Here is a 7789-nt window from a genome sequence, read left to right on the forward strand (position 1 = left end):
TTTGGTATTGTATGTGGATGACATACTACTCATAGGAAATGACATCCCAATGCTGCAGGAAGTTAAGTCCTGGCTTGGGAAGTGTTTCTTTATGAAGGACCTAGGAGAAGCTGCCTATATTCTAGGGATAAGGATCTTGAGAGACCGGAGTAAAAGACTAATTGGACTTAGTCAGAGTACTTACTTGGATAAGGTGTTGAAGAGATTCGGCATGCAGGACTCCAAGAAAGGAGAGTTACCCATCCAGAGTAATGCCAGATTGAGTAAGACATAAAGCCCTAGTACTGAGGCTGAGATAGCAGAAATGAGTCGAATACCTTATGCTTCGGCTGTAGGATCGATCATGTATGCTATGACGTGTACTCGACCTGATGTAGCCTTTGCTTTGAGCATGGTTAGCAGGTATCAGGGGAACCCTGACAAGGCACACTGGACTGCGGTAAATAATATCCTCAAGTACCTACGGAGGACTAAGGACTGGGTCCTTACCCTCGGTGGGAGTGAAGACTTGAGAGTTGTAGGGTATAGTGATGCTAGCTTTCAGACTGATAGTGATACTTTCCGCTCTCAGTCAGGCTGGGTCTTTACCTTAAATGGAGGAGCAATTTCTTGGAAGAGTTCCAAGCAAGAGACAGTGGCTGATTCAACTTGCGAATCAGAGTATATAGCAGCTAGCGAGGCAGCAAAGGAGGCGATATGGCTGAAGAACTTCATTGGAGACCTTGGAGTTGTACCAGCTATTAAAGAGCCAATGGAAATTTTATGTGATAGTGAAAGTGCAGTTGCCTTAGCCAAGGAACCAAGGGATCACGGGAGATCCAGACACATCGACAGAAAATACCATTTCATCAAACATCGAATAGAAGAAGGACTCCTCGTGGCAAAGAGGATATCATTGGATGAGAATCCAGCAGATCCCCTCACGAAGGGACTGACTCGGGTTAAGCATCTCCAGCATGCTCGGAGCATAGGGCTGAAGGATGATATTAGATTTAGTAGTTAGATAACCTTGAAATTTGTAAAGTGTAATTGACATTAGATGATGAATAAAAGGTGTTTTATTTATGAGTAAAGTGTTGCTATCTCTTGTCGATCGTTTACTATATTTCTTTTGCATGTTTTGACTTCCAGAATAATTATGTTTGGTATATCATATTATTCGAACCTCCACAGTCGGTCATATGTCGGAAGTAGGTATGAATCAAGACTATCATGATTGGTTGCAGAGGTCTAAGTTGTTGGACATGGCTACAACACTCATGAGTGCTCATAAGTTCTGAGCATTGGACTCAACCCACGCTCACTGGAATCACTTCATGGAATTTATCTCGAGTGATCGTGAGACGGTAATATCATATAAGTCTTCAAACCTAGAGATATGATTTGTTACTTATGAGTTGGTTATGCATTGATTGTACGTTAACGCATTGGTAACTCGATGTTATAAAACGTGCTTTTGTGTATAATTCAATGAGTGGTAGAACAAACATATGAGTCGAAGTTTATCTGTTCCTTCTTGGATTAGAAGCTGATATCTGGGCCCCTCGATGATTTTGTTTTGACCTATGTACCGGGCCCGGTCAGAACTAAGTTGATGTGTTCAATTAAGTTCTTTGTCAAACAAATCGGAAATCGGGAAACAAACTGCTGGACAATAAGTAAGACATTGTTCCATGTATTTGTCCGGCTGATATCTAGAACAGAGGATTATATGATCACTTATCTTAAATGGCGTATCATCATCTTCTCAGTTCCGAGAGACCTTGAAAGAGCTACGATTGCCGATCGGTTCCTGAAGTATTGCAGTTATAGTTATTAGACTTATCCAAGTGGGAGACTGTTGGATAAGGTGTATAAGTCCATAACTATTTCTGGTATGTACTTGACCCGACCCGGCATGGTCCATTTGGGTTGCATGGCACCATGCAATTGGATAAACTAAAATGAGAGAAATAACACTTATGGTTTATTAATATATTATAAGTTCTAATATATTAATAATATTATTTAATTAGTTTGATCAAGAATTAATTTAGAATTAATAAGTGATCAAAAGATAACTAATTAAATATATGGGTAGATTATGTAAATCTTCCATATCTTATATAGTGGGCTAAGAGGCTCCATGGATTATCAAGTTGGGTTCCACCCATAGGATGCTCCATGGATGCTCCATGGGAGTTACAAACCCATGGGTCATGGAAATGAAGAGTCATGACACATTAGGGTTTACATGGTGTAACCCTAGATGTGTCAACACTATATAAGAAACCCATTCTCCACCAAAATGGGCTACACATAAGAAACAAGAGGGCTAGGCCGATTTTAGAAGTGTGTATTCTCTCTAAAGTCATTCCAAAAGCATTTGGTGTTGTGTGAAGCATTTGAGGCATCACACTTGGGGTGCTAGGCTCACAAGGTTTCAAGGATCATAAGCAACAACAAGGTAAGTTATTCTATCTTTCATGCAAGTTAAAATTTGTTCCCCATGTATGCTAGATAGAAATATAACCTTGGAATTCAACTTTGCATGATAATTAGACAAACATAGATCCAAGGTTATTAGGGTTGCATGTACACTTAGGAAGTGTTAGAATGCTCAAAACCCATCAGTGGTATCAGAGCATGGTTCGTTTGTTGTTGTTTTTTTTTTGTGCAAACAGCTTGAAAAAAAATCGGTTTTCTGTTTTCTGCTCGTATGAAAGTTTGCACATTTGTTGCTGGAAATGGACTAGAAACATTACCCTAAACTGTTTTGATGTTTTAAAGCTTGTTTTAGATGGTGTAATGTTTATGCTAATCCATTTACAACGGCAATTATTAAAATTACAAGTTTTTTTTTAAGTGTAATTTTTGATTCTTGAAAGTGTTCATATTCATGTTCTTGAACTTATGAAGATTAGATGATCATAGGAATTGTTTGTAACCTTCATGGTAGTTTAATTCATGATCATAATGTGTTTTAATGGAGTCCATAACTTGTCCTCAAGTTATGGAAAACCAAAAGTCTCACTTTTATTTACAATGGCAGTGAACCTGTCTTTTGAGGCTCGGAGCGAAGGATTGGTGGAGGTTGACTACGGGATCTTATTCTGACGCGCAGCGGGCTGCGGTTACGTGGGATCAGTTCCGGGAAATGTTCAGTACCCGTTATGTTCCACGGGTTGAGAGAGAGAGGTTGGCTCAGGAGTTCCTGGAGTTGAAGCAGGATTCAGAGTCGGTGACGGAGATCACCAGGATGTTTACTGAGAGGGCGATGTTTTGCCCAGAGTTTGCTTCAGAGCAGGCTCAGATGTCCCGATATCTGAGTATGCTCAAGAGGGACATCAGGCAGTTTGTGTCCACGCAGAGGTGTGATACCTTGTTAGAGTTGCAGGAGGCCGCCAGGCGGCGTGAGTTAGAGATGGAGTTGCAGTTACGAGAGCAGAGGCAGGCCGCGGTGCAGTCGCAGCCGGCGCCGAAACGGCCTAAGACCGTTGACTCTAGGATTGGAAGTCAGAGCAGCCACACTTGTGAGAGGTGTGGGAAGGGTCATACCAGAGTTTGTAGGTCCGGTGGTGTGTGCCGCAAGTGCGGGAGAGAGGGGCATTATGCGAGGGATTGCCGTCAGTCAGCCCCGGTACAGGATATGAGGATTTGTTATCACTGCCATCGGGTTGGACACTTGAGGGCCAACTGTCCACAACTTGTTGCAAGACCGGTGCAGGCTCCAGCGCCGGCCACTTTGAGGATTACGGGTGGAGTGGAGCCTCCGAGGGCTCAAGGACGCGCATTCCAGCTTACAGCAGAGGAGATCAGGGCAGAGCCAGATGCAGCTGCGGGTATGTTTCCATCTTGTTATCTTGTTATTTGTGTGGTATTGTAAATCTGTCTGCATTGTCCGCATGTTTTGTAGTATGATTGAGGATCTTAGTAGTTAGGAGTTGTAGTTAGCGTTCAAGAGGACTCTTGGTCGAAAGATAAGGTATATGATCTCGTTGCTAGGAATAGCGACTGCGATGCAAGAAGTGTTCAGTTGGGATTCGAACTTCCTTGGAGTTCGGGATGTGCGATGACGGGAGAGTATTCTGTGAAGGTTTCTCACTTCGGAGGGATTTAGTTCCGGGAGATGAGAGAGAACTTTATCAAGTAAGGTCGATCGAGTTATGACGGTTTGTCAGCGGAAGTTAGTAGTTGGTACACTAAGTGGGGAGAATTGGAAAATTCTCCGGTAAAACATCAAGTATCCAGGGTTGGTTAGCTGTTTAGATTTATCAGTGTTGTTAGCCGAGAGTGTGGCATGATTAGAGCAAGTGATAGACAAGTGGGGTAGGGAACAGACCATGGTTTCAGTTAGGATAGTTGGTCGATGTGAGGCCTGGGTTTAGGCCATGGAAAAGATTCCGGGAATGGAACTGGAGTTCGAAACCCCAAGAGGGCTAGAACAGACTGCATGGGAGAGATTCCCGGGAAGAATGGATCAGGGTGATGTGCGATAGTCTTTGAGCGGTCCGGATAGACTGAAGGCCGGTGGGCATACCAGTCAGGCCGAAGGCTCGGGGAACGGTCCAGATAGGCTGAAGGCCCAGGAGGGCGGTCCAGACATGCTGAAGGTTCTGAGAACGGTCCAGATAGGCTGAAGGCCCAGGAGGGCGGTCCAGACATGCTGAAGGTTCTGAGAGTGGTCCAGATAGGCCGAAGGCCTGGAAAGGCGGTCCAGTCATGCTAAAGACTCTGTATGTGACGACCCAAAAATTTCATTTTTAGTATAGCTAAAACATTGATACCATTTATTCAAGGGTAAAAATTTCATTTTCAGAAGCCCATGTCAATGCGTAAGGTACAACGTGGACATGTAACGACCCAAAAATCAAGGGTAAAAATTTCATTTTTAGTATAGCTAAAACATTGATACCATTTATTCTAAACAATTCAAATCATCATTAAGTAAAACATTTATCAGAGTTCATCCCAAAATCATTCATTGCAGAAATCATAGGTATGTGCACTGCGATCAATCCGAGCCCTTCCTTTCCAAAACGATGATACCTGAAACCATCAATCCGAGCCCTTCAATTGGAATTGTCTTATGTGATTCTAGTATGCTAAAATTCGGTTTTGCTTGGGGGCAAGCAAAAGTCAAGTGTGGGGTATTTTGATATGTGCATATTTAGTCATGTGTTTAGTATAGATTTTATCAATTATTTGCATAATATGGACAAAAGGTACTTAATAATGTCTAAATTATATTTTCAGTCCAGAAGACATGCTTGGAAGCAAAAAGGAAGAAGGAGAAGCAATCAGAAGCTGGAGAATGAAGAAAGAAGAACAAACCTGGAGCTACTCGGCGAGTCCAGAAGCTACTCGGCGAGTTCCAATGAATGTTCGCGAAGTAATGTCCAGAATCCTTGCCGTACACGTATTTCTCAAAGGAACTCGGCGAGTTGGATACCTACTCGCCGAGTTGCCCCTGTTTTGAGATAATTATAAATAGAGGATCTAATTCCGAATTAGGGAGTTTTTTGGCATCTCTGGAGAATTACTTGCGACTGAGGAAACCCTTGGAGACCTGAAGAACCCTAATCTTTGATCTTTAGAAGACTCAAGGCGAATTAGGTTAAATTTTCCACTTATTCTTAGAAGTGAATCATGTTTAGATCAACTAAATTCGTTTTTAACTTCTCTTTTACTGTAATCACGAGCTGAATTTTCGTAGTTTCTGTTTAGGAAAGACCAAATTACTCCTATGGTTTGATTTATACTTTGATTGATTGATTATTGGTGATTTTATTAAGTTAAGTTTGTTAAAGACCCTTATGCATTAACCATAACTATTTTCTGTTAATAGGAAGATAATTAGGCTGCATGAACATCTCTTAATTGTTAACCTCATATGATTTATGTGAACACTTCATTATATGCCTAGGATTAGTGAATATGAAAGTAGGATTAATTAGAGAATGGGTAAATTAATGTGTGAGCTTGTTTGAGACACCAACAAACAAGAGGTTAGTTGAATTACTAATTTGATTAACCAATTACAAATCTTATTTAATCCAAATAATTGAACTAGGGAGTTAATTAGTTTAAACACTTGATCACTGCTTGAATTGATTAATTTCCTAAGGGTTGGTAATAGCGGATGCGAATCTAATCACTATAGTTGGTAACCAATAACAATTAATTTATTACTTTACCATAAAATTAACCATAGGAGTGAATTGGTTGGACCTAAACAGAAACCCTTTTATCAAATTTGGTGAATTTTTACTTGCTTTAGTTGATTAGTTAATTACGTGTTTGGTGGTGTGTTTAAGTTTCTAGTCTTGTAAAACTAGAGAAAACCCTTACTTTTATTACTTGTTTAGTTAAAATTAGTTATTAGTTTAATTTCCGTTCCCTGAGTTCGACACCCTACTTATTCAACTATACCACTAAAAGACAGGTTCACTGCCTTTGTGTGCTAAATCTATATTATTAGAGTAGGAATAAAACCAGTGCATTTTACACACATCAAGTTTTTGGCGCCGTTGCCGGGGAACGGTTCAAAAATTAGCATTAATATCTAGTTTTATCGACCCTTTATGTGAGATTTATCTTGCACAAAGTTATTTTTTTAGGTAATTTAGTTGATAGGATTAGTATTCATAGTTTTATGTTTTAGAAATTTAATTAGATTTTTTTTCTTTTCTTTTCTGTTTCTGCCTTAAACTCGCCGAGTGCAATCGACTCTACTCGGCGAGTCCATCGCTGATTCACAGTTTTTATTTTAGTTTCTTTTTGTTCTTTTCACGCGTTTTGCTTACTTTAATTGCAGTTGTTACATGACCCGAGGATCCAATACGTCTTTGGTTCCCCCACTTGAAGACCCGGAGTCCGCTCTAAGAAAGAACAAAGGAAAAACCGTTGGAGAATCCGCTTCTTCAAAGAACTCACCTTTGAAGAATCTCAAATCCGTTTTTAGCAAGAAAAAGAGCAGCAAATCAGGAGCATCCAGCACCTCTTCCTTGGCAAACGAAGACCCAATCAAGGAAGACATCGTGAACGAGTCTGAAGGAGAAGAAAGCGAATTTGAAGAAGGTAGCGATCTAGAAGGCAACTTTGACAACACCATGGCGAACATTGATGAAGTTCCCATGGGCGAATGGAAGAAGAGGATACGGGATGATACCGGCCCGGGACTTGTGCAACCCGTAATTCCCGCGACTGCCACTTTTGAGCTTAAGGGTCACATTCTTGCTCAAATCAAGGAGATCCCCTTCTATGGAAAAGACCACGAAGATGCCTATAAACACTTGGATGAAGTCAATGATGTAGCTGATTATTTTAATGTTCCAAATGTGCCTCGCGAAACCCAGCTGCTTCGTATGCTTCCAGTTACATTCAAAGGTGCTGCAAAGGATTGGCTCAAGTCACTCCCTCCCGGATCCATCACTACATGGGCTAAGATGAAGGAAGAATTTATTGACCAGTTTTGCCCACCCTCGAAAATAGCCAAGTTGAAGAAAGCTATCGCCAACTTTGAACAACAACCTGGAGAGTCCCTTTATGAGGCATGGGAGAGATACAAAAGTCTACTAAGGAATTGCCCACATCATGATCTTAATAGCCAACAAGAAGTCTCCATTTTCTATGATGGAGTCAATGTAACAACTAGGCAGCTCTTAGACTCGCAAGGACCCCTCACAAAGAAGGCACCCCCGGCGATCAAAGAACTGATTGAAGAATTCTCTAAGCATTCTAGAGAATACCACAATCCAAGGAATGATATGACCAAGGGACCGGCTTACGCAGCTTCTGAAGATTTGTC

General features: G+C 41.1%; 1 non-coding gene across 1 annotated transcript; it reads right to left on the minus strand.

Moving 5' to 3' along the window:
* Positions 1 to 7475: 7475 nt before the first annotated feature.
* Positions 7476 to 7582, minus strand: LOC145128074 (small nucleolar RNA R71). The gene has a single exon (XR_013716676.1). It is a non-coding gene; the product is annotated as a small nucleolar RNA R71 (small nucleolar RNA).
* Positions 7583 to 7789: the final 207 nt, after the last annotated feature.

The sequence above is a fragment of the Lactuca virosa genome, chromosome 7, assembly GCF_052849685.1.
Source record: "Lactuca virosa cultivar CGN04683 chromosome 7, Lactuca_virosa_CGN04683_v6, whole genome shotgun sequence".
Lineage (NCBI taxonomy): Eukaryota > Viridiplantae > Streptophyta > Magnoliopsida > Asterales > Asteraceae > Lactuca > Lactuca virosa.